General features: G+C 48.6%; 1 protein-coding gene and 1 pseudogene across 1 annotated transcript in view; one reads left to right on the top strand and one right to left on the bottom strand.

Annotated features, from left to right (window-relative positions):
- LOC149468115 (uncharacterized) overlaps positions 1-27,728 on the bottom strand; it is a 368,056-nt gene that overhangs the window by 146,487 nt on the left and 193,841 nt on the right. The gene's annotated exons all lie outside the window — the stretch shown is intronic.
- LOC149468117 (E3 ubiquitin/ISG15 ligase TRIM25-like) lies at positions 16,695-18,150 on the top strand (annotated as a pseudogene).

Below are 27,728 nucleotides of genomic sequence, written 5' to 3' on the forward strand. Positions count from 1 at the left end.
AACACCCCCCTGTTCAGGTCGCGGTCAAACATCCGAACCTACAGAATGTTCTACAGTGAATGTCAAACATGAAGGACTGAGAGGTGTCTTACCACATCTGAGTATGAAGATCCCGCTCAGTTACTAATATCCGGCATGAGTTATATGATGAAGTCACGCGGTATTTTAGTAGTGAGACATTCATTCATGTTCCTGGTGTCAGTGGGGTTTCCTGCCGACAGCTGAATGTCAAAAGAATTGTCAGCATTGCCCAACAATTAAAAAAAAAAAAAACTTGTTGTCCCCCTCTCATCCACACCAAGCACTTTGAGACTGGTATGAATTTTGAGAGGAACCCTCTATGCCAATCATTTTTTTAAAAATGGTATGGGGGTCCCCCAAAAATCCATATCAGGAGGCGAGCACCCCCTCTCCTGAACCATACCAGGCCACATGCCCTCAACATGGGGGGGTGCTTGTCCACATATTGATGGGGACAAGGGCCTCTTTCCCACAACCGTAGCCTGAGGTTGTGGGGGTCTGCAGCCTGGGGGCTTATTGGAATATGGAAACCCCCTTTAACAAGGGGGCCTCAAGATCCCACCCCCCCACCTATGTGAATGAGTAGGCTGTATATGATACTGCTACCCATTCACAAAAAAAGTGTAGTGTAAAAAATGATAGGAGACAGTCTTTGACAAGTCCTTTATTAAAAATAAACATTTTAAAAAATGTCCCCCAAAGTAGATCCAACATCAATCACGATGCCACCACCACCGCTACCCAAAAAAGGGGGGAAAAAGCTCCGCTTGCGATGCTGGCTCCTGGCTGACAGCTGTGCCCATGACAACAGTTTTTATATACCCCGCCCCCTTGTGACATCACCACACACTGTGATTGGTCAAAGTATTACACCTGACTTGTGGTTAGGTGCATTGCTTTGTCCAATCACAATGCACTGTCAGGGTAAACAGCCCACTGAATGCCCGTACCGTTTCTGTTTGCCGAACACACGAACGGCCATGTTCAAATCAAACTTAGGTTCAAGTCGAACATGAAGCTCATCCCTACAAACAAACAATCATCAAACCACAAGAACAGGCAACAAATTCCGGATACTTTTTGTTAATAATAGACTCCAATGGGAAATATCTAAACACCAAACGGCTCTTCCCAGGAACAAGAGACAACAAAATTCAAGTTCAACAACTGAACAAGCGATAGGAGTCATCAATGATCCGTATTTCACCAACCCCAAACATATCATCATACACACCGACCCAAACATATCATCATACACACCGACCCAAACGTATCATCATACACACCGACCCAAACGTATCATCATACACACCGACCCAAACATATCATCATACACACCGACCCAAACATATCATCATACACACCGACCCAAACATATCATCATACACACCGACCCAAACATATCATCATACACACCGACCCAAACATATCATCATACACACCGACCCAAACGTATCATCATACACACCGACCCAAACGTATCATCATACACACCGACCCAAACGTATCATCATACACACCGACCCAAACGTATCATCATACACACCGACCCAAACATATCATCATACACACCGACCCAAACGTATCATCATACACACCGACCCAAACATATCATCATACACACCGACCCAAACATATCATCATACACACCGACCCAAACATATCATCATACACACCAACCCCAAACGTATCATCATACACACCGACCCAAACGTATCATCATACACACCGACCCAAACGTATCATCATACACACCGACCCAAACATATCATCATACACACCGACCCAAACATATCATCATACACACAGACCCAAACATATCATCATACACACCGACCCAAACATATCATCATACACACCGACCCAAACATCCTCCAGGGACAAAAGGAAGCCTCTGAGAATAAACTATTACAACTAACAGAGACCACACAACAAAAATGTCCTCACTCCAACATCATACTGTCCTCCCTAATTATTATTATTATACAGAATTTATAAAGCGCCAACAGTTCGCTCAGCACTGTACATTACAAAGGGGGACAGAACAAGCAACAAACAAAACAGTAACAATACAACACAATATAATGTGATACATGAGGGGGCCCTGCTCCTTGGAGCTTACAATCTAGGAGGGAGGGGAAAGTGGTACAGGAGATACTGTAGCTGTGGGGGATGGAATGGTAGGAAGAGTGGAGGAGGTAGGGAGATTAGCAGGGGGTGGGGTAGGCTTCCCTGAAGAGATGGGTTTTCAGGGCATGCTAAAAGGAGAGGAGGGTAGGTGATAGTCTGATGGGTTGGGGAAGGGAGTTCCAGAGGATGGGTGACACCCTGGAGAAATCCTGGAGGTGGGCATGGGAGGAGGAGACCAGGAAACTAGAGAGAAGGAGGTCTTGAGAGCAGCAGAGAGTGCGTGAAGGGTGATACTTGGATATTAGGTGTATGTATGATGTAGTTTGGGGTGGTATTATGGACAGCTTTGTACGTCAGTGTTAGGATTTTGAATTTGATCCATTGCGCAATCGGAAGCCAGTGGAGGGATTGGCAGAGGGGGGTGGCGGAAACGGAGAGGTTGGTAAGGTGAATGAGTCTGGCTGCCAAATTCAGGATAGACTGAAAGGGGGATAGCCTGTGGCGAGGCAGGCCAGTGAGGAGGGAGTTGCAGTAGTCGAGTTTTGATATGATGAGGGAGTGGATGAGCTGTTTAGTGGTTTCAGGGGTTGGAAACGTGCATATTTTGGCGATGTTGCGGAAGTGGAGTCTGCACGACTTTGTTAATGATTGGACATGGGGCTGAAAGGAAAGGTTGGAGTCCAGAATGACACCAAATACTCTGGTCTGCGGGGCGGGTCTGATAGTGGAATTTTTGGATGTGATGGAGAAGTCAGTAGGGGGTGGTGTGTGGGTTGGGGGAAGACAAGGAGCTCAGTTTTGGAGAGGTTCAATTTAAGGAAATAGAGTGACATCCAGTCTGATACGTCGTTCAGTAGGTTGGTGATTTGGATAGAGACTGAGGGGGTAAGGTGAGGGGTAGAGAGATTTGTGTGTCATCGGCATAGAGGTGGTAGTTGAAGCTGTGAGAGTGTATGAGTTGGCCCAGGGAGGAGGTATAGATGGAGAAGAGAAGGGGCCCAAGGACAGAGCCTTGGGGGACCCCAACAGAGAGGGGGAGTGAGGGGGAGGTGGTAGCATTATAGGTAACGCTGAAAGAGCATTGTGATAGGTAGGATGAGAGCCAGGAGAGAGCAGAATCTCTGAGGCCGAGGGAGTGTAGTTTTTTGAGGAGGAGGGGGTGGTCAACTGTGTCAAAGGCTGCGGAGAGGTCCAGGAGTAGGAGTACAGAATAGTGGCCATTGGATTTGGCTGTTAGGAGGTCATTGGAGAGTTTGAATAGGGCAGTTTTGGTGGAGTGTATGGGGCAGAAGCTGGACTGTAGGGGATCAAGGAGGTTGTTGTCGTTGAGGTGAGAGCTTAGGCAAGTGTAGACAAAGCGCTCGAGGAGTTTGGATGTGAGTGGAAGCAGGGAGATGAGTCTGAGGTTGTTCAGGTCATTGGGATCCAGAGAGGGTTTTTTAAGTATGGGGGTGATGTGTGCATGCTTCAGAGGGGAAAGGAATGTGCCGGAAGAGAGGGAGAGATTAAAGATGTGGGTGAGGGAGCGTAGTATGGAGGAGGAGGGAGGTTGTAGGAGTTGTGAGGGGATAGGGTCAAGGGGGCAGGTGGTGAGGTGGGCATCAGTGAAGACTTTGGAGACCTCCTCGATGGTAGTAAGGTCGAAGGTTTGGAGGGAGTGTGAGCTGTGGCAATGTCCTTGTGAATAGTGTCAATCTTGTTTTTGAAGTAATTGCACTAATCTCAAGGGCAGTGAGTGAGGAACTGGGTGGAGGTGGGGGCAGAGAGAGTAGGAAGTTAAATGTGGAGAAGAGTCGGCGAGGATGGGAGGAGAGGGCCTTGATGAGGGTCAGGAAGTAGGCTTGTTTGGTGGACTGGAGGGAGGAGGTGTAGGTGTGGAAGGCAGATTTATAGAGGGAGAAGGCTTGTTGGGATCTGGTTTTGTGCCATAGTCGCTCCAGGGCATGACTGCATCATTTGAGAGATTTAGTGTGATCATTCTGCCAGGGCTGGAGCGGTCGAGGTCTGATGTTTTGTGTGGTTAAAGGCACTAGTAAGTCAAGGGCTGTTGATAGAGCGTTGTTATAGGCAGTCATAGCCAAGTCGGGGCAGGACAGGGGGAGGATGCTGTCGTGGAGTTGATCAGCTGCAGAGTGGAGGGGGGCAGGGTTAAGGTTGCAGAGGTTGCAACTGGTGGTGGTAAGACATTTGGAGGGGTAGGCACTGGAGGACGAGGAGATAGAGAAGGTAATCAGGTTGTGGTCAGAGAGAGGGAAGGGGGAGTTTGTGAGGTTGTGGGGAGCACAGCGGTTGGAGAAGACAAGGTCCAGGATATTTCCGTCAGAGTGGGTGGTGGATTGTACACACTGTGCAAGTGCAAAGGAGGAGGTTAAGTGGAAGAGATGGGATGTGGACGGGTTGTCAACGTTGACAGGGATGTTGAAATCCCCAAGGATGATGGTGGGTAGCTCGGAGGAGAGGAAGAATGGTAACAAGGAGGAAAAGTCATCCAGGAAGCAGGATAGAGGTCCAGGAGGCCAGTGGATAACGGCAACCTTCAGGGGGGTTGGGGAGAATAGTCGGATGCAGTGGGACTGGAAGGAGGAGAAGGATAGGGAGGGGGGGTTTGGGAGGACTCGGAAGGTGCTCTGTGGTGACAGGAGCAGACCAACCCCACCACCTTTATGACAGTTGGGCCTGGGTGAGTGGGTCCAGGTGAGACCTCCATAGCAGAGCGCAGCAGGGAGGGTAGAGTCAGTGGCCTGGACCCAGGTTTCCGTGATCGCTGGGAGGTTGAGGGAGTGGGAAATAAAGAGGTCATGGATGGTGGTGAGCTTGTTGCACACCGATCGGGCGTTCAGGAGTGCGCATGAAAATGGGGGGGGGGGGGTGGTTTTAGGAAGCAGGGGGACAGATACTAAGTTGCGATGGTTGCGGCAGGACATGGAAGTGGGAGGGTGCTGTGTGGGTGAGCGAGGTGGTGGAGGGCCAGAGTTCGGGGAGATGTTCCCGGAGGTTTGGAGGAGAAGAAGGGTGAGAAAGGTGGCATCGGAGCGGGATGTACAGGAGTGAGCAAATCTGCCAGTGGAGGTGTTCGGGTCTGTGGGAGGGTGGAGTGTTAGGAGGAGGTGGTGGGTGCCGTAGAGGGGCGAAGGAAGCAGTGAGGACACAATATACAATTGTCTGGGAGGAGCAGAGTGATATAGAGAATAGATTTTGGGAACGGAGGAGAGGAATATGAGAAGGAGTGGAAGAGGCATTTAAGGGTGGCAGATAGGAGTGGTGGGAGGCTTGGCTGTCGATAGTCCAGTGTGCAGTGGCGTATCTTGTTGCTGTGGCTTCTAGTAGCTGGGGTGTAGGGGAGTAAGGAGGGGGAATGGGTGAGGGTGGATGGTTTCCAGGGGCGCTTGATTGTAGACAGTCTGGTGAGCAGTGGGGTCTCTTGTTGTGGTGTCTTACATCAAGGGTTCGTGTCTTTAGGTCGAGCAGAGATGGGGGTTGGTGTGAGTAGTCCCTGGGTGGACGGATCTGGATCGTTGTGCGGCTGTTACTTGTCCTTTGGGTTGAGCTGGGTTGGGGTCGGTGTGAGTGCTGTCAGGGTGATCAGGTCAGGAGTGATGTGTGGCTGCAACTTGCGTGTGCTCCTGCGGAGACATGCTTGGCAGGGTTCAGGGTCCAGGTGGAAGTCCCAGGGTGGTGGTGCTGGTGTGTGGGTTGACTGTGGTTTCCTTGGAGCCTTGTGTGCTCCTGTGGCCCTCTAGGTTCTAGTGGTATCCCCTGGGTTTGTGGTGGCAGCTTTGTTGGGGGTGATGGCAGCTTCCCCTCATTGTGGAGAAAAACGGTGGTGTGGCAGCATCCCGGAGGTGATGGCAGTTTTGCCTTCTCTCAATTGTGCTTGTGGGCGCTGTGTGCCAGCGTTAGTGGGTGCCGTAGGGTCCGGCGTCTGTGGGAGTGGCAGGGTCTGGCACCTGTAGGTGTTGTAGGGCCCGGCATGTGCTGTAGGCCGCATGGCAGGCTCACATGATGGACCATGGGGTTGTGCGGTGGTGGGGCACGGGGGCGGCTTTGTAGCACATGGTGGGGAGCAGGGGTGCTGAGTTGGTGGTGGTGGCTTAACCTGTCCATTTTGGTGGTGGTGGATTTCCCTCACAGGGTGGGGGTGATGGAAGTGTCTTTAACCCCTCTGGCTGGAGAGGAGGCGTCCTGGTTCTCAGTGGCCCGTTTTGGTGGTGGTGGCCGTGCGGGTGGTGGTGCTGCCATGCAGGCTCCCTGTAGGTGTCATGGGGGGTGCGCCTTGGTGGGCCACAGCAGGCCATGCGAGGCTGGGTGCTGGAGTGCTGCACTAGTCCTGGGCAGTTATAGGGTCCTGGTGGCAGAGGTAGGGCTGGGGGGCACCAATGCTTGCCCCCTGCCTGCTGCTACCCGGTGGTAGCTTATATGCAGGCTGCTTGTGTGCAGCTAATCAGGTTGTGGGTGGTTTGTCTGGAGGGCCGGTGGATTCGGGAGGCCGGGCCGGGGTTGCAGGGACAGGCACCGTGGAGGCTTGGGCAGCGGCTTCACTTCTTAGAGGGCGGTGGCTTCCCCTCTCCTGGTGTGTCTAGGGCCCGAGGAGCTTGGATGTGGCCAGCGGTGACGGCGGCGGCAAAGAACCGGGCCATGTGGTGATGAGACCAGCATGGCGGCAGAGATTCGGGCCACGTGGTGATGGGACCAGCGAGGCAGAGGTGGCGGATAGGGCACAGTGGTGGATCACGTGGCACCACTCCCTCTCCAGGTACAGGGGGGGTCAAGGAGGGTCGGGGTGGCCGCTTTTAAGTCAGTTTAGCTGGTGGGAGTTAGATGGAGTTTGGGGGCGACCGGAGCTCTGGGTCATGCGGCTGCTCTGACCGCCATATTGGCCTCATCAGATTTAAGGATGGACATTCCAAGGATGAACATAACAAACAATATAAAACTCAGCGAATCAACACAGAGCTGGCAGATAAAACCAGGTCAAAGCCTACCATTCACCTGACACAACATCGTTCCATCATGACCCAACACCTCTATGACTACAAACACCTCAACTAACAAGGGGGCAGTCAACTAGCAAGAGAACCCAAAGACATTGTACTGAATGGAACTCACAACCCGGGATCTGGCACAAACCATCTCAGATGGACACAATGGGGCTGATTTACTAAAACTGGAGTGTGCAAAATCTGGGGCAGCTGTGCATGGGAGCCAATCAGGTTCTGACTTCAGCTTGTTCAATGAAGCTTTGACAAAAAACCTGGAAGCTGATTGGTTCCTATGCAGAGCTGCACCAGACTTTGCACTCTCCAGTGTCTCATTGTCATCACATGCTGTGTCCATAATGACCACCCATCCCCCCTTATCAGCTGGCTTCAATGTTATATCTCACCTTGCTGCTAATGATGGCAATGCACCTTTCTCCTCAATGGTCCCATTATTAGGATATGACCCCAGAGTTCCTGATTATAGACTGTCATACGTCACCATCTTTATCATCCAAATGAAGAAACATTTCTGCTGCTGCATATGTAGTGGGTGGTGGAAACTTCCATTTTATCTGTAAACCTCAGACAGACCTACTCAGTGGTGTGACTACAGATGATCCCTCAATATCGCCTCTCCAAGAATAATGTACCTTCAATCTAATATTCCTGAAACATCTATACAAGTCCTGTGCCAACAAAAACTTCTTCATGATACCTTTAGGGCTAAAGCCCAAACCTTTCCCCAGAAGGTCCATCTTACCCGATGTCAGTCCAGCTGAGGAGAAGGCGAGAATTCCGTCTATTTCTGTTGATGATGAATCATCTGTTGGGATGGTTGGATGAGTGGGAAATCCCTTGTTGCAGCGTTGATGTTTTTTACCTCCCCTGTGGCCGGATCTCTGCTGTTTCCTTGATTCTGATGTACAATATGAGGTGGGTGTTGTCCCTCTATAGATCCTAATAAAGTGCCTCCAGCAGAGGAGGGAAGTGATGGGTCAGAGGCTGTAGAAGAAGCTCTAGTGAGCAGTCTAGATGGACGAGGTGAGTCTTGTGTAGGTGGTGCTCCAAGAGTACGCCTGATTAGTAGACGGTTAGATGTTGGACTCCTTCAGCTGCTCGGCTGACAATGCAGACTGTAGTGTAGACTCCACCTGTGTGATCTGTACAGACAGAGCAGCTTCCTCCTTCTGGAGAAATGAAACTCGGAGAACAATGGAGCTTTTGTTTAGGACTTGTGTAAACAGACCATTGAACTCCTCCCTGTAGGCAAACAGACCATTGTCCTCCTCCTTGTAGGCAAACAAAGTTGGGGTCAGTTTACCTCCTAGCCACCTTGGAATACACTGTGCTTTCTAATATTCAGCTAAAGTTATCTTTTTTACATAGACAAGACAGTTTTTTTTTTAGGAACTTCTCAGGAGGACTTTGATCTGGTGTCATTTACCCAAAAAAAACCCTTCCCCTCTTCCACTAAGAACACCCTCCCCCCCCCCCCACAGAGGACACCCTTTCTCCAGTAAAAACACCCTCTCCACTGAGGATACTCCCTTCCTCTCTTTTCCTCCTCTGATGACACCCCTCTCTCTCCTTTTCTGCACTGGGGACACCTTTCCCCCTCCCCTTCTGAGGACACTCTCTCCCTAGTGTTGTCACCCCTCCCCCACTCAAGACACTCTTTCCACTGAGATCATTCCCTCCAGATTAACACGTTGCCGCCCAACCTATAGCCAGATGGTGGCCAGGCGAATAACTCGTCCCTCCGGGTGGACACCATATGGCGTCCTTCCCGGAGAGTGTATTGCACATGCCCGCAGGGCAACGCTGTGGTGCAGTCTGTCACCAGCCGTGTACCTCGGACACGGCTGATAACAGATATGTGCTCCTTTGCCAGTACCATGTGACCTGCTGTGACCAATCACAGCAGGTCACATGATAGTTGTATGCAATGGATGGCTTCCTTTCACGCCATCCATTGTATACAAGTGCGTCTAGCTGTGAATGGTCACAGTGATCACATGCACAAGCTGGGCCAATCACAGCCCAGCTGTGTCATGTGATTAGCTGTGGCCAAATCACAGCTAAGCACAAAAAAACTCTGAATGAATCGATTTCATTCAGGTAAATGTTTGCTTATAGCAAAGTAATTCTTTGCTATAAGCAAATTGTGTAAAAAAAATATATATATAGATAACTTCCCCAAAGTAGTACAACGTTACTATGGTAATATTATACTACTTTGGTCATAGTGAAATATGAAAAAAATCTAAAAAAAAGAAAAAAAGTGTCATAAAAAATTAAAACTAATAAAAAAAATAAAAAAAGTATAATTTTTTTGTTCATACTGTCACCAGTCAGTGTCCCTGATCACCGCTATGCCAGTTATATGATGACACTGTACTGCACTGGTGACAGTATGTAAAAAAATAAATAGTGCAAATAATTTTTTTTATTTTTTTTCATTTTTTGAAAAAATATGACAAAAAATTACAACTTCAAAACACTTGCCACGCCTCTTATGAAATAGGTCGGACTGTCTACTTTGCAAAAAGAGGTAATTTGGGGGATATCAATACTGTCCTGACATTTGGGGGATATCTGTACTGTCCTGACATTTGGGGGATATCTGTACTGTTCTGACATTTGGGGGATATCTATACTGTCCTGACATTTGGGGGATGTCTGTACTGTCCTGACATTTGGGGGATATCTGTACTGTCCTGACATTTGGGGGATATCTGTCCTCTCCTGACATTTGGGGGATATCTGTACCGTCCTGACATTTGGGGGATATCTGTACTGTCCTGACATTTGGGGGATATCTGTACCGTCCTGACATTTGGGGGATATCTGTACCGTCCTGACATTTGGGGGATATCTGTACCGTCCTGACATTTGGGGGATATCTGTACCGTACTGACATTTGGGGGATATCTGTCCTGTCCTGACATTTGGGGGATATCTATACCGTCCTGACATTTGGGGGGATATCTGTACCGTCCTGACATTTGGGGGATATCGGTCATGCACCGCCTGGCAGAGTCTCTAGCAACCCACAGCTCGGGGTTCTTCAGGGCGCGGGGTCTAAGTCCCAATCTGCTTAACGTTATGGAGTAGGTCTGGCGCTAGAATTATTGCTGTCACTACAGTGTGCACGGTGAATGTAACGTGTATCACAATCGATGTTCACGTGTAGGCGCCCTGATATGTAGGCACCCACCACCTCCTCCTATTACTCCACTCTCACACTGACACAAACAACTCCACTAGTAGTTTCTCACGCTCCTGCACATCCCGCTCCCATGCCACCTTTCTCACCCTTCTCCTCCTCCTAGCCGCGGGGGACATCTCCCCGAATCCTGGCCCTCCACCACCTCCCTCACCTGCACAACACCCTCCTGCCTCCATGTCCTGCCGCAACCCCCGCAACTTAGTATCTGTCCCCCTGCTCCCTAAAATCTCCCCCCCCCCGTTTTCATGTGCACTCCTGAACGCCCGATCGGTGTGCAACAAGCTTGCCACTAGAGATGAGCGAATCGAACCAGGCGAACCGGAATTCGATACGAATTTCAGGAAAAATTCGATTCGCGGCGAATCCGAATATTTGCCTACTTCGGGTGCGCGAATCGGATTTTTCCCGATCACCCGGCAAAAGTGTCCCTGCAGAGAGCTCCGCTATTTCTGACAGTTCTCTGACAGTTCCTTCACATGTACAGCGGTTGAAACATTGTATCTATTTGTTTCCATTTAGGATACAGATGTTTCAACCGCTGTACATGTGAAGAAGCTGTCAGAGAACTGTCAGAAATAGAGGAACTCTGCAGATATACTTTTTGCCGGTTTGGAATTCTTATTTTCATCCTACTTCTTCTTCTTCTTCTTCTTCATCCTCATCCTCAGAAGAAGAAGAGGATGAGGATGAGGATGAGGATGAAGAAGAAGAAGAAGAAGAAGTAGGATGAAAATAAGAATAATTCCAAGCCGGCAAAAAGTGTATGTGCAGAGTTCCTCTATTCTGCAGATACACTTAGAGGAGCTCTGCAGATACACTTTTTGCCGGCTTGGAATTAATCTTATTTTCATCCTACTTCTTCTTCTTCATCCTCATCCTCAGAAGAAGAAGAAGAGGATGAGGATGAGGATGAGGATGAAGAAGAAGAAGTAGGATGAAAATAAGAATAATTCCAAGCCGGCAAAAAGTGTATCTGCAGAGCTCCTCTAAGTGTATCTGCAGAATGTCATTTATGGAAACAAATAGATACAATGTTTCAACCGCTGTATGGAGTGAATGTCCCAGAACTGTCAGAAATAGACAGAAACTGTCACAGAACTGTCCTTCTTCTCATCCTTCTCCTTCTTCTCATCCTTCTTCTCATCCTTCTTCTCATCCTTCTTCTCATCCTTCTCCTTCTTCTCATCCTTCTCCTTCTCCTTCTTCTCATCCTTCTCCTTCTTCTCATCCTTCTCCTTCTTCTCATCCTTCTCCTTCTTCTCATCCTTCTCCTTCTTCTCATCCTTCTTCTCATCCTTCTCCTTCTTCTCATCCTTCTCCTTCTTCTCATCCTTCTTCTCATCCTTCTCCTTCTTCTCATCCTTCTTCTCATCCTTCTTCTCATCCTTCTCCTTCTTCTCATCCTTCTCCTTCTCCTTCTTCTCATCCTTCTCCTTCTCCTTCTTCTCATCCTTCTCCTTCTCCTTCTTCTCATCCTTCTCCTTCTCCTTCTTCTCATCCTTCTCCTTCTCCTTCTCCTTCTTCTCATCCTTCTCCTTCTTCTCATCCTTCTCCTTCTCCTTCTTCTCATCCTTCTCCTTCTCCTTCTTCTCATCCTTTTCCTTCTTCTCATCCTTCTCCTTCTTCTCATCCTTCTCCTTCTTCTCATCCTTCTCCTTCTCCTTCTCCTTCCTCATCTCCAAGGGCATTTAAATTAAAGGTACAGTGTTCTGCACTAATTTAAAGGCTCTCTGAAGCCTAGAAACCCTTTTTATAAGTTAACTTTGTAGCGAATTAATTTGCATCGAATCGAATTTCTTCCTGGAATTCGCCGAATCAGCCGAATCGAATTTTTGAAAAATTCGCTCATCTCTACTTGCCACCATCCACGACCTCTTTGTTTCCCGCTCCCTCAACCTCCTAGCTATCACGAAAACCTGGATCCTGCCCACTGACTCTACCTCCCCTGCTGAACTCTCCTACGGAGTACAACAACGCGCTGTTAACAGCCCTTGACTCACTAGCGCCTTTAACCACACGCAACATCAGACCCCGACCACTCCAGCCCTGGCAGACTGATCACACCAAAACCCTCAAACGACACAGTCGTGCCCTGGAGTGACTATGGTGCAAAACCAAATCCCAACAAGCCTTCACCCGCTACAAATCTGCCTTCAGCACCTACACCTAATCCCTCCATGCAGCCAAACAAGCCTACTTCCTGACCCTCATCAAGACCCTCTCCTCCAATCCTCGCCGACTCTTCTCCACCTTCAACTCTCTACTCTCTCCACCCCCACCTCCACCCAGCACCTCACTCACCGCCCTTGAGATTGCCAATCACTTCAAAAGCAAGATTGACACAATTCGCAAGGACATCGCCGCAACTCACACGCCCTCTCAACCTGTCCCCTCATCCCCCCTCCCCCTCGACATAACCCGCAGGGACTTCGTCGCTGCTCAAACTCCCTCCAACCCCGTTCCCCCTCCCTTAGCCACCCCCTCATCACCCCTCTCCCACGGCCCCACCACTGCTCTGACCTCCACTTCCACCTCACCCTACATTCCTCATACTGAAGCTCCCCCAACACTCCACACCTTTGACCTTACCACCATCGAGGAAGTCTCCAAGATCCTCTCTGATGCCTGCCTCACCACCTGCCCCCTCGACCCTATCCCCTCACAACTCCTACGACCTCCCTCCCCCTCCATCCTACGCTCCGTCACCCACATCTTCAATCTCTCCCTCTCCTCAGGCACTTTCCCCTCCCCTCTGAAACATGCACACATCAACCCCATACTTAAAAAGCCCTCCCTGGACCCCAATGACCCGAACAACCTCAGACCCATCTCCCTGCTCCCCTTTACATCTAAACTCCTCAAGCGCCTCGTCTACACCCGCCTATGCTCTCACCTCAACCACAACAACCTCCTCGATCCCCTACAGTCTGGCTTCCGTCCCCTACACTCCACCGAAATCGCCTTACTCAAACTCTCCAACGACCTTCTAACCGCCAAAGCTAATGGCCACTATTCAGTGCTCCTACTCCTTGACCTCTCTGCGGCCTTCGACACAGTCGACCACCCCCTCCTCCTCAAAAAACTACACTTCCTTTGGCCTTAGAGATTCTGCTCTCTCCTGGCTCTCATCCTACCTGTCACAACGCTCCTTCAGCATTTCCTATAATGCTACCACCTCCCCTTCACTCCCCCTCTCTGTTGGGGTCCCTCAAGGCTCTGTCCTCGGGCCCCTTCTCTTCTCCATCTACACCTCCTCCCTTGGCCAACTCATACACTCTCATGGCTTCAACTACCACCTCTATGCCACAAATCTATCTCTCAACCCCCCACCTCACCCCCTCGGTCTCCGCCCGAATCACACACCTGCTGAGCGACATATCAGATTGGATGTCGCTCCACTTCCTTAAACTGAACCTCTCCAAAACCGATTTTCTTGTATTCCCCCCAGCCCGGACCCCACCCCCCATTGACTTTTCCATCACATCCAACAACGCCACCATCAAACCCGCCCCGCAGGCCAGAGTACTTGGTGTCATTCTGGACTCCAACCTATCCTTCCAGCCCCAAGTCCAATCTTTAACAAACTCATGCAGACTCCACCTCCGCAACATCGCCAAAATACGCACATTCCTAACCCCAGAAACCACTAAACAGCTCATCCACTCCCTCATCATATCACGACTCGACTACTGCAACTCCCTCCTCACTGGCCTGCCTCGCCGCTCGCTATCCCCGCTTCAGTCCATCCTGAATACGGCTGCCAGACTCATTCACCTTTCCAACATCTCCATTTCCGCCACCCCCCTCTGCCAATCCCTCCACTGGCTTCCGATTGGCAACAGATCAAATTCAGAATCCTAACACTGACGTATAAAGCTGTCCACCATACTGCCCCGAACTACATCACCGACCTAATATCCAAGTACCGCCCAGAATGCACACTCTGCTCCTCACAAGACCTCCTTCTCTCTAGTTCCCTGGTCTCCTAGTCCCATGCCCGCCTCCAGGACTTCTCCAGGGTGTCACCCATCCTCTGGAACTCCCTGCCCCAACCCATCAGATTATCACCTACTCTCCTCTCCTTTAGGCGCACCCTGAAAACCCACCTCTTCAGGGAAGCCTACCCTACCCCCTGCTAACTTGACCGACCTCCTCCACTCTTCCTACCACTCCATCCCCCACAGCTATCTCCTCCTGTACCACTATCCCCTCCCTCCTAGATTGTAAGGTCCAAAGAGCAGGGCCCTCGATCCCCTCATGTTTTGCATTGTATTGGTATTGTTCTGTCACATGTTCTGTCCCCCTTTGTAATGTACAGCGCTGAGAGAACTATTGGCGCTAAATACTGTATAATAATAATAATATGTGCGTTTATGTTCGTACATGTGTATATGTGCGGCTCAAAATTGTTTGGTGGGTATGTTGTGTGCTTGGGTGTAACTTTATTTTTTCCTTTAAAAAAAAAAAAATAACTTTTTTTTCATTCCATAGGGAACTCAAAGTCCCTTAATGTGATGATTTTTAGGTGACAGGTTCTCTTTATTGAGACATGCAGGGTCTAAAATATCCCCAATGTCTCCTCTGGGATCCACTCAATGTATTGCGATGCCATACATTGCTGCTTGGCTATGCTAGAGAAGGTGACCCAAAAGTGACTTCACACACGTCGCCTTCCAGGCATTTCCAGCATTTTGGGGGAGGGGGGGTTTGACATAAATCTTTGCATTTTGAGAGTAGCTATGAGCCCAAACACATTTAGAAAGGCAAATGACTGAGGCTTTCAAATGAACTTTTGAGCAATTTTTCCACCAATCTATGGCCACCTTTTTAGAAGTGATCCAAGCAGCTATACAGCCACCCAATCACTTTTACAGAGCGTGGATGGGGGTCTTCCTCTGGCTGCTCCCTTCCACCATTACTGGGCTCTCCCGACGATCAGGGGGCCAGGGATCATTGCCGTTCAGTGTGCTTAGGAGAGGCATGTTCATCCATACCTGCCTCCCCTCATATAGGAAACCAGAAATGGTGAGGATTGTGTCACTTCCGGTTTCAGTTTGTGGTTCACAAGCCATTACCGGCTGATATCGCATCCGACAAACCAATCTCCATTTAATCAGATGCTTTGGAGGCCAGCGGAGAGATATGGTGTCTAACAGAGCCTAAGGATCTCCATGAAGAGGACCTGTCATGGCCTATGATATCAAAAGGGATATTATTCATCTCTTGTGATAGCAATAAAGTTGATCAAAGAAAAAAATGTAAAGAGACAATGTATTTTTAAAAAATAAAATACTTAGTAAAATATTAAATTAATAAATATAAATTCAATTTTAACGAGAGATTTGGGGTCTAATAGAGCCTAGAGCTCTCCATAAAGAGGACCTGGCATGGCCCATGCTACACAAGGGATATTGTTCATCTCTTGTGATAGCAATAAAGTCGATAAAGAAAAAATGTAAAGGGACAATGTATTTAAAAAAAATAAAATACATAATAAAATATTAAATTAATAAATATAAATAAAATTTTAAATAAATTATAAAATAATACAAATTTAGAGCACCCTCCCCATGCTCACGCACAAATGCGAACGCACATGTAAGTCTCACAAGCATACGGCAGCGGCAATCGCACCACACATGTGAGATATCGGTGCAAACATCAGAGTGAGCGTAATCATTCTAGCACCAGATCTCCTGTGTCACTCCAAGCCGGTAACCTGGAAAGGCTGTTAAAGCGTTGCCTGTGGAGGACTTGTAGATACTGTAGTTTGTCTCCATTCCACGGACATGTGCAATTGTAAAAAGTGACATGTTGGGTATCTATTTACTCAGCATAACATCATCTTTTATAGTTTACCACAAAAATTGGGCATTCTATTATGTCTGTGTGCACTAAAATTCATTAAAGTGTGCTTTTTTCCCAAAAAAACTGTGTTTTAAAAATGTCAGCGCAAATATAGTTCACCTTACAAAAATTGCAACACCCAACATTTTAATCTCCAGCGTCTCCGCTTTCAAAAACTGTCTAATATTTAGGGGTTCTGAGTAATGTTCTAGCAAAAAAAAGCTACTTTTTACTGGTATGTGTAAGTGTGAGAATTGGCCTGGGGGGAGGTGATCAAAGAGAACCAGTCCTGGCTGAGCTTCCACTGTTTTGTTTATCTTTTTGGGATCATTGATTTTTTTTCCAGTTGTCTTTCAGCTGTTTTATGAGCTTTGCATTTCCTTTGTGCTCACAAATTCTCAGCCTTGCTCTGTGGAGGAACCTCCCTCACTTGAACAATTGGTTCTGGAGATAAGGAGCTTTGTTGATCTCTCTGTCTTCTATCAGCGATGGCGTCCTCCGATGTGAGAGCTCTGCTGGATTGTTCCATCTGCCTGAACATTTATTCGGATCCTGTCATCTTGAAATGTGGACACAGCTTCTGCCGGGTCTGCATCGATCATGTTTTGGATACACAGAAGGAGTCCGGAGGATATTCAGCAGGGGAGAGTTCCAGGAGAGACCTTCACCGTACACAATTATAACTCTGAGTAACATCTCTCAGCATTTCCTGTCTCCACCACAAGATCAAGAGAAGACCGGTGTCTCCTGTACTTACTGTGTCCACACCTCTGTACCTGCTGTGAAGTCCTGCCTGCATTGTGAGGCTTCTCTATGTGACATCCATCTGAGAGTCCACCACAAGTCACCAGAACACGTCTTGTGTGACCCCACCACCACCCCAGAGACCAGGAAATGCTCCGTCCATAAGAAGACCCTGGAGTATTACTGCATTGAGGACTCTACTTGCTTCTGTGCCTCCTGCTTTATAATTGGAGAACATCAGGGACACCAGGTGGAGACACTGCAGGAAGTCTTTTTAAAGAAGAGGAACATGACAATCTATCTTTACAAACTGATTAATAAAAGAGAGAAAACAGAAAAAGAGTCCGGAGTCTGCAGGAACTCAGGGGAAAGTACAAGACAAAGCAGATGGTGAAACAGAGTGTCACTGTCCTGTTCAGAGATCTCAGGAGACGTCAGGAAGACCTGAAGAAGAAAGTCCTGCGTGAGATCTCCAGGCAGGCAGAGCGGATCTTAAGCCCCATTGATGATCTGATCCACAGCTTGGAATTCAAGATGGAGGAGCTGTCCAGGAAGATGAAACCCAAGATGGATCCATTGACTGTTCTACAGCAATCAGACACAGGTGACTGGTGTGATACTGAGGATGGAGATGAGGAGGACACAGAGAGACATGATGGAAGGGATTTGGATGTGGGGGTGATTTTCCATATGATCAGCACAGGTTTATCAGATCTAATCACTGGTGTCATTGGGGGGGGTCTATATTCAGAAAGCTGTAGACATTTTATTGGATGAGGACACAGCTCATATTAATATATGCATCTCTTCTGACAAGACGACTGCAACCCAGTTGAGAGAATACCGGCATCGCTCATATACCGAGGAGAGATTTATGGATTTTTATCAAGTTTTAGGCAGCCGAAGTTTCTTCTCAGGGAGACATTACTGGGAAGTAGATGTCCATAGATCCAATAACTGGAGAATCGGGATGTGCTACAACAGTATAGACAGGGCCGGCTTTACTCCTTGATTGGATATAATGATGTGTCCTGGGCTTTGGTCAGGAGGGGTAAAAGGTATAAAGTGGTGCATGACGATAATGAGACCGAGCTCTGTTATAGTATCCCCATCCGTCATCTCCACACCTTCACCGCCACCTTCACCGAGCCCCTCTATGCTGCGTTGGGTGTTTGGCATTCATCTATATCATTGGCTTGAAGGGAGATGGGAAATATCTAGTCTAGACAAATCTTCCAATGGGGACGCTTGTTCTGGTGGTTCCCAAGGAACTTCCTTAATTTGGAAGAACTTTCTCTCACTTCCTGTTTGGCTGACACAAGAAGTGAAGGGAAATCTGCACAATGGTGCACAGATGTAGAAAAAAATCTGACAGTGTTTTTTTTGTTGAATTCAATAAAAAACAAAGAAAAATGAACAAATAGGAACACATTTTATTAAAAATAAAGAGTACAGTGTTAAAGTTTATACCTTTGACTGTATTTTGCAAGATGACTTTTCTGCATAGGGGATGTTACCCATTTCTAATCTGTGTACTCTGGAAATATTGAACTGCTCTGTGAGTGTGGAATTGTCTCTATAAATAAAGAATTTGAAAAAAAATAGAGAGTACATACAAATTCATTTTTTGTTGCATTTAATAAAAAAAAGAAAAATGAATAAATAGGAACAATTTTTAATGGTATTTTCACTCTTTTTTTGTTGTTGCATTTAATAAAAAATATTTGCACAGCGGCTAAATGGTTAGCACTTCTGCCTGGCAGCACAAGGATGATTGGTTCAAATCCCAACCACAGCATCACCTGCCTGGAGTTTGCATGTTCTCCCTGTGCCTGCATGGGTTTCCTCTGGGACTCCGGTTTCCTCCCACACTCCAAAGACAAGCTGGCAAGTTAATTGAATCCTGTCTAAAATTGGCCCTAATATAGTATGAATGTAAGTTAAGGACTTTAGATTGTAAGTCAGGGCCTGGACTGAGCAAAGTATAAGGGAGGGCCAGCATGACTGGGGCGTGCAGACGAGGCAGAGAGTGTAATTTGGGTGGAGTATTGGCAAGGAAATGGGGATGGGGGGTGGTTACTTACTTGATTGGTGTAGGCAGCATTGTGGGTGGTCTTGCAGGTTTTGAATTGGGGGGTTGTGTCTTGTCGGAGTCAGTCGGAGCTTGTGCCATCACGGAGGTGGTTTCTTCTTTTGCTGGTACCTGCGGCGGGAAAAAAATACTAGGCCATGAGTGACTTGGACGGGATGCTATCCCAATTGCGGGCGGCAGCTGAAGCCAATGGCTCAGGGTGGTTAAGGGAGAGGCTGTCAGACATGCTGCAAGGCCCCAGGCCCGCGTCACCAGGCCCTTCTACTGGGCGCACACGTGCTCGGCGGTCTGTGCCTCCGGTGCGCTTTAGCCCAGAGGGGACAGCTAGGGTTCTGCGCCGTTCTGGGAGCCCCTTAGGGGACCCTCCAGCTCCGCCGGTGAAGCGTCGGCCTGCTTCTCCGGGGAGGGCTGGGAGGAATCCTCGTCGCTGGCGGACCCCTGGCAGGAGCACATCTACCACCACCCGCTCCCCAGCCAACTCACCTCTTAGTCTGGACCATGCGGCTGGCCCTGCAGGCTCCGGGCCTACAGCGGTGGCAGCCCGGCGTGGGAGGAGTGGCGGGCGGCCTTCGGCGGGGACTGGGTCAGCGTCCCCTAGGAGCAGAGGATCGGGCTCTCCGGATTCACGGCGGGCCCAGGAGGGTGCCGCCTCATCACAGGCCGGGACCACGAGGTCGGGGCCATCTTTGCGTGCGGTTCGAGCACGTAGTGGGCGGGGCTTAGCGTCTCGGAGCTCTGGGCCGGCAGCCGGTGATGACATGGCCCCTGTTTTCGGCCCGGGCTTTGGAGCCGGGGATCCACATCTCCCTCACCGGCCTGCGGCTGCTGGGCTCCCCTCTGCCGCCCAGCGGGCCTCCCTGAAGTCGGCGGAGCGAGAGGTGGGCGGGGCCTGATGACGTCACTCCCGGGCGCCAGCTGGGCTCGGGAGCTGGGAGGAGACCTTCTGCTGGAGATCAGCCTGCGGCTGCTGGGCGTGTCTTGGTGGCCCAGCGAGCCTCTCGAGGGGGGGCGGGGGGTGCTGAGGTCACCCCTCTGCACCGCAATGCTTCAGGAGCAGGAGAAGGCCCCCTGTCGGTTGGGGCTTCGGCTGCTTCCCAGCGAGCCCAGCGTGGGAGGAATGATCGGGCGGCTCTGGGCTCTGGTGCGGTGGATGCTGCCAGCCGTTCAGTGTGCCGACCGGACCCAGGAGCCGGTGAAGAGCCCGGAGCGAGGCCTAGTGCGGCCTGGGATCCGGTGGATGCGGAGCGGAGATCCGAAGGGGAGCTCAGCGGTTCTGAGGAAGATGCGGTCCATTCATCTCTGCCTGGATCTGGATTGGCGGCTGTGGGTCCCGGCGAACGACTGCAGCCTGGTGAGTTAAATTCAGGGGCTGTTTCTTTGTCTTCTTTAGTCTCTCTGTTTGAGGGGTTTCGGGACCAGGGGAGTGGCATTTCTGTTTTGGCGGAGAGGGGGTTTGGGGCTGCAGGGCTTAACGTGGGGTCTTTGGGGGGTTCCCCGGGGGCTGATGGTGTTGTCGGTATGATGTTGTCCGGTTTCAGGGAAGTGTTGGCTCGTTGTGAGGCGGGGTTGGTCGCTAGGACTTCGGCGCCACCTTTGGCTGCTTGGTCGGGAATGCTAGGTGCGGCATCAGGGAGCGGTGTCGGCCCCGGGGGTGGTAGATGCGAAGCTGCTGGGGTCCCCCCGCAGGTGTTTACGGTGGCTGGGCCGCAGGTCTCTGCAGTCGCGGCCGCAGTGCGATCGGCGGTGGTGGGTTCTGTTAGCTCTGGTTCTGAGGCTCTGAGGGGGGAAGCGGCGGCGGATCACGCTGGGGTTGACGGTGGAGATAAAGGGGTTACGGGGTGTGATGGTGTGCGTTTGGCAGACGCTGCAAAATGCGAGGTTTATGTGTGCTTCGAGGGGCCCTTGGGGGCTCATCTGAAGCCGGAGGTGAAGGGGGGGCGAGTATGTGGAAATATTTTCTTTATTACCGTTGGAGAAATTCAACTTAGATAAAGTTCGGCCAGATGAGGGTAAGAGGGAGTAGGAAGAAAAGCGGCGATATCGTTTGATTCCCCGCTCGTTCTCTAATTGGCTTCAGGCATTTGCCATTTTGGCAAGCGTTATTGGAGAGAAGTCGCCTGAGCATTGTTCCCCACTTTTTTGTTACTTGGATGCCATAGGGGAAGCTCAGAGGGTTTATGGGGGCATCGCGTGGTTACGTTATGACGAGCAGTTTCGTCAGCGTATGGCGTATGGCGGTTAGGCCATCTTTGCGGTGGGACCATAAAGATATCGGGCTGTGGATGAAACTCATGACTCCCGTGAGGACCACGGCTCATCCCTTTCAGGGGGGGGCCGGAAGTGCAGCTACGGTTGCGCAGCCGGCCGTGCTTAGAAAGGGCTATTGCTGGCAGTTTAATGAGGGATCGTGCAGGTTTGGATCCGGCTGCCGATTCCGTCATGAGTGCTCGGGTTGTGGGGGGGCCCATACATTGTCCCGGTGTTTCAAGCAAGGGCGGGGGAGAGGTGGTGACACTGGAAAAAGGGAAGTCGCCGGTGAGGGTAGGAAGGATGTTGCCGTTTTTAAAGCGGTACCCTGATCAGGCGGCGGCGACCCTGTTGCGGCGGGGTTTTTCGGAAGGTTTTTTGATCCCCTGTCTATTGGCGGTAGTTCCTCCAGCGGCGGATAATTTGAAGTCGGCGCAGTTGCATCCGGAGGTTATCAGGGCGAAAATTGACAAGGAGGTGTCCTTGGGTCGTATGGCTGGCCCGTTTGTGGACCCCCCTATGCCTAATTTGGTAATTTCGCCGCTGGGTGTTGTTCCCAAAAAAGAGCCTAATAAATATAGACTCATTCATCACCTGTCTCATCTGCGGGGGGGTTCGGTCAATGATGCTATTGACCCAGGTTTGTGTTCTGTTTCCTACACTTCTTTTGACGCGGCGATTTCATGGGTGCGGCGGTTTGGTCGGGGTGCCCTGTTGGCAAAAACTGATATTGAGGCGGCGTTTCGCCTTTTGCCGGTGCATCCTAGTTGTCTCCGATTGCTGGGTTGCAAATGGGAGGGGTGCATATTTGTTGATCGTTGCTTGCCTATGGGCTGCGCCATTTCTTGTTCTCTATTTGAGACTTTTAGTTCTTTTCTTGAATGGGCGGTTAGGGATGTTTCTGGGCTCGCATCTGTCATCCATTATTTGGATGATTTTTTGTGTATTGGCCCTCCGGGTAGTTCCATCTGTGCGTCGCTACTGAGCACGGTGGAACATGTGTTTGAGCATTTTGGCGTTCCTTTGGCTTCGGATAAGACGGTGGGTCCGACAACGGAATTGTGTTTTTTGGGAATTATTGTTGATACTGAAGCCATGGAATGTCGTTTGCCGCAGGATAAATTGAGGGAGCTCCGGGGGTTGGTGAGTTCGGTGGGTCAGTGCAGGAAGATTCGGCTTCGGGAATTGCAGTCGTTACTAGGCAAGTTAAATTTCGCTTGTCGCATCATGCCCATGGGGCGTATATTTTCCAGGCGTTTGGCGGCGGCCACGGCTGGTGTGGCGGCCCCGCATCACAGGGTTCGGCTGCGAGGTGAGCTACGGGATGATTTGGGGGTATGGAGGTCGTTTCTCGATTCCTATAATGGAAGATCACTTTGGTTGGATGGGGTCGTGTCCAATTTTGATTTGGAACTCTTTACGGATGCGGCGGGCTCGGCCGGTTTTGGGGCCTATTTTCAGGGTCAGTGGTGTGCGGGTTCGTGGCCTTTGCAATGGCGGGAGGAAGGACTGTTGCGCAATCTGACATTACTGGAGCTTTTCCCCATCGTTTTAGCTGTTTCTTTGTGGAGTGCTGTTTTCCGGAATAAACGGATTCGTTTTCATTGTGATAATTTGAGCGTGGTTCATGCCATTAACCGTGTTTCGGCCACGTCTCGGCCGGTGGTTCGTATGTTGCAGCGGTTGGTTTTGGACTGTTTGGGTCTCAATTGTTTTATTTCGGCTGTACATGTTCCGGGCGTGGATAACCCCGTTGCTGATGCTCTATCTCGTTTTCAGTGGGACAGATTCCGTCGGTTGGCACCAGAAGCGGAGCAACGCGGTATCGATTGTCCGGATCACTTGTGGAGCATTGCCTTGCCTCTTCAGCGGCCTTGATTCAGACGTCAGTTTGCGCGTCCACTTGGGTTTTCTATGAGAAGGTGTGGCGGGAATGGCTGGAGCTGGTGAGTGAGGTGGGGGGTGGTTTAGGGGTGGATGATGCCCTATGCCTCCTGCTTTATTTCATCGGCAGGAATTTTGAAAGGGGTGTTTCCGCAACTTTGATGTCTCGCAAGCTGGCGGGGTTGGCTTTTCATTTAAAACTGGCGGGGGGTCGTGACGTGACAAAGGATTTCCTTGTTCGGCAGGCTATGCGGGGGTACAGAAAAGGCCGTTCCATCCCTGATTCTAGACGGCCGGTTTCTTTTGAGGTTCTTCAAGTGGTGGTTGGCCAGTTGGATTGTATTTGTTCCTCGTTGTATGAGGTGATTTTGTTCCGTGCGGCTTTTGTGCTGGCAATTTTTGGGGCCTTTCGGGTTGGGGAGTTGGTGAGTCGGACTAAGTGGGGCGAGGGTGGTTTGGCCGTAGATGAGGTGGTCTTGTTGGGTAGTGGGGTGCGAATTTTTCTGCGCAAGTCAAAAACGGACCGTTTGGGTCGGGGTACCTGGGTGGAATTGGCTGAGATTCCGAGTTCTCGGATTTGTCCGGTACGGGCGGTTAGGGAATTTCTCGAGGTGAGACCTGACCTTCCTGGGGTTTTCTTTTTGCATACGAATGGGATGGCTCTGTCTCGATTCCAATTTGGGGCAGTGTTTAAACGGTGTTTGCAGTCTGCCGGGTTGGGTGTGGAACATTACTCGTCTCATTCGTTTCGCATTGGGGCAGCTACGGAGGCCGCCCGCTGGGGTTTAGGTGATCAAGTGGTTCGTCGGATTGGGCGGTGGGATTCGGATAGGTTCAAGTTGTATGTGCGTCCTCAGTTCTTGTGAGTTAAAAAAAAAAAAAAAAAATAAGAGTTTTTGGTGTTGTTGTGTTGGTCTCTGTGGTACTTGTATTTTGTTAACTCTGTGTTTTTGTTTGTTTTGTGGGGGCCTTTGTGGTGAAGGTTCTACCTCCTCCCTTCTTTTGTGTGTTTCTTTGCAGGTTCCGAAGGCTGCTTGGTATGGATCTTGGGCCATTCATATGTTTTTTGGGGGGCTAAGAGGGCGGATGTTCGTCCAGAGGGTCGGCAACTGGGATTTGAGAGGGGGGAGGCTAGGCTTCGTTGGCTTGGAGTGCCGGGAATGTTGTGGTCCAGGGTGGTCCCGGAAATTCATCACTATTCCCGTTTGGACCGGCCTCCAGATGTTTTGGTATTGCATGTGGGGGGTAATGATCTCGGGTTGCGCTCCATGCGGGAGGTTATCCGGGACATTAAGTTTGATTTTTTGCGGATTCGGTCCTTTTTCCCGGGCACAGTGCTGGTATGCTCGGACATAGTGGCCCGTGCTTATTGGCGGATGGCCCGCTCCGTTGAAAAAATTAATAGGGCTCGAGTTAAGGTGAATAAGGAGGTGGCGCGTTTTGTGGTGAGGAATGGTGGCCTAGCAGTCCGTCATAGGGAGTTGGAGGAGGAGTCCTGGCGGTATTTGCGCTCGGATGGGGTGCATCTTAATGCAGTTGGGATTGATCTGTGGTTCTTGGGCCTGCAGGATGGTATCCAGCGTGGATTACGTGTGTGGCGGGCTACACGAGTGTAAGGGTTCACACTCGTGTGCTGTGGCAGGGGTCGATGGGTCTTTGAAGGCGGTGGTGGAGTGACAAGTTGAGGAATTATGGGTTGGGCCCATCGTAGGTATGGGTGTCCCTTCCCAATAAAAGGTCATATTGGTAATGTGGGAGTTAATTTGGCTGTATCTGGGTTAAGTAACAGTAGTATTGTCCCCGAGGCGGTGTAGTAGCGGCTGGGGGCCTTTCATTGAGTAATAGATACAGCCGAGTTGGTGATGGGAGTAATGGTGCCTTCAGAGACCTCGGACCCGGGTGGTAATGTAATAAAATATTATGTTGAGTTATGTTAAATAAATGGCTGCTATGGCCGGTTTTACACCAAAAGTGAGTTGCGTGTTTATTTGGGGAGAGGGAAGGTTTTTGAAGGGGTGGTGGTGTTTTAAAGGGGGTAGGTAAGTATTAGCCTCGGGATTCTGCAAGTCCAACAGTCATGTCCCTTGAGGGGTGGGGACTGATGTGAATGTACAATATATATGTAAAGAGCTGCGTAAATTGATGACGCTATATAAGTAATGGAAATAAATAATAAAAAAGGAAAAATGAATAAACAGGAACAAATTTTATAAGAAATAAAAAGAGTACATGCAAAAGTAACAATTTTACTTTGTACTGTGTGTACATATATGTATGTTTACCTATATATATATATATACATACATACACACACACATTCCTGAATATCCATGCATAGACTGGTGACAAGTCCATTTACATATTAAAAGGGAATTCCTGAAGAGTGATAGACTATGGGGACTATTCTGGTGCTAATTCTATTTAAAAGGCAAACTGTATCTGTGTGACTGTAATGAGAGAAATGGTAATGGGTCCAATGGACAATAGTATACTGTCCTGTCCTGGGTGACCAGGGTGGGAAACAATTGTCCATTTCAGCAATTAACATTTTCATGATAAGATGTTTGGTCAAAAAATCAGAAATCCCTCCAGCAGGTATTAATCTGTATATGAGGGGAAGATTAACAGCTAAAGACTTCATACCCACATGGAAGTAAGATATATTTAAATATATTCTAAAAATATTCTTCCCAATACTTTGATATATATTTGAAATACTACAATTTTGGCCGTATATATATGCTGCATGTTAAAATGAGTTTTTTTTATATATTCCAAAATAAATTAAACATATATTCTTCAGAATTTTTTAACATATAAAAAAGTAATTTTAGCATATATGTTTACATATATTTATAAATGCATTCCAAAAATGTAGATTAAAATTTACAAAGGCATACAGTATATATGTAAATGTATTTTTAAAAATATTTTTCCTATATTTTGTAATACAAATGCATTACATCATACAATATATATATATATATATTGAAATATATTTTGAAATATACTGAATATGACCAACATTGCAGTATTTCAAGTATATGTCAATATATTTTGGAAGAATATTTTTAAAATATATTTAACCACTGGACATCCTGAGGATTTACCCCCCTTCCTGTTTTTGCTGTTCGGTGCTGCACTATTTCAACTGACAATTGCGCAGTCATGCAATGCTGCACCCAAATGAAATCTATGTCCTTTTTACATACAAATAGAGCTTTCTTTCATTGGTATTTGATCACCTGTGCGATGTTTATTTTTCACACTATAAACAAGAACAGGGCCAAAATGTTAGAAGAAAAAGGATGTTTTTTACTTTTGGCTATAAAAAATATATAGTAAACTCAAAGTTTGTTATAAATTTAGGCCAAAATGTATTCTGCTCCATGTTTTGGTAAAAAAAATCCCAATCAGTGTATATTGATTGCTTTGTGTGAAAGTTATAGCGTCTACAAACTATGGGATAGATAATGGAATTTACGCAGCTTTTACTTTCTGACCGCCCATCACATTTCTTGAGGTGCTAAAATACCAGGACAGTACAAACACTCCCAAATACCAGGACAGTACAAACACCCTCAAATACCAGGACAGTACAAACACCCTCAAATGACCCCTTTTAGGAAATTAGACACCCTAAGCTATCTGCTGAGAGATATATTGAGTTCATGGAAGGTTTTTTTTTTGTTCCACTAGTTTTTGGAAAATGACAAAAACATTTTTTTTTACACAAAGTTGTCATTTAAATGATTTATTTCTCACATGAGCCATGGGTATATGTGGACTTACACCCCAAAATACATTCTGCTACTTCTATCGAGTATGGGGGTACCACATGTGTGAGACTTTTTGGGAGCCTAGCCACATACAGGAGCCTGAAATCCAGTGACCACTTTGAAAGCCTAAAGGTTCGTAAGTTCCTCATTTCACCTCCTCACTACCTATCACAGTTTTGGAGGTCCTGAAATGCCAGGATAGCACCAGACCCCCCCAAATGAACCCTTTCTGGAAAGTAGACACCCAAAGAAATTTAAAAAGAGGCATGGTGAGTATTTTACAGATCTCATTTTTCTCACAAGGTTTTGAAAGGTTCAGTCCCACCATTGTCATTGTACGGTATCTTGTGTTTGATCATCTGCGAGGTCCTGTGAGAACCAGAGTCACTAAGGTTCAGTCCACCATTGTCATTGTACGGTATCTTGTGTTTGATCATCTGTGAGGTCTTGTGAGAACTAGAGTCACTAAGGTTCAGTCCCACCATTGTCATTGTACGGTATCTTGTGTTTGATCATCTGCGAGGTCCTGTGAGAACCGGAGTCACTAAGGATCAGTCCCACCATTGTCATTGTACGGTATCTTGTGTTTGATCATCTGCGAGGTCCTGTGAGAACCAGAGTCAGTAAGGTTCAGTCCCACCATTGTCATTGTACGGTATCTTGTGTTTGATCATCTGCGAGGTCCTGTGAGAACCAGAGTCACTAAGGTTCAGTCCCACCATTGTCATTGTACGGTATCTTGTGTTTGATCATCTGCGAGGTCTTGTGAGAACCAG

This window comes from Staurois parvus, unplaced genomic scaffold, assembly GCF_062004578.1.
Source record: "Staurois parvus isolate SC_StPar_1 unplaced genomic scaffold, SC_StPar_1.0 ptg000092l, whole genome shotgun sequence".
Lineage (NCBI taxonomy): Eukaryota > Metazoa > Chordata > Amphibia > Anura > Ranidae > Staurois > Staurois parvus.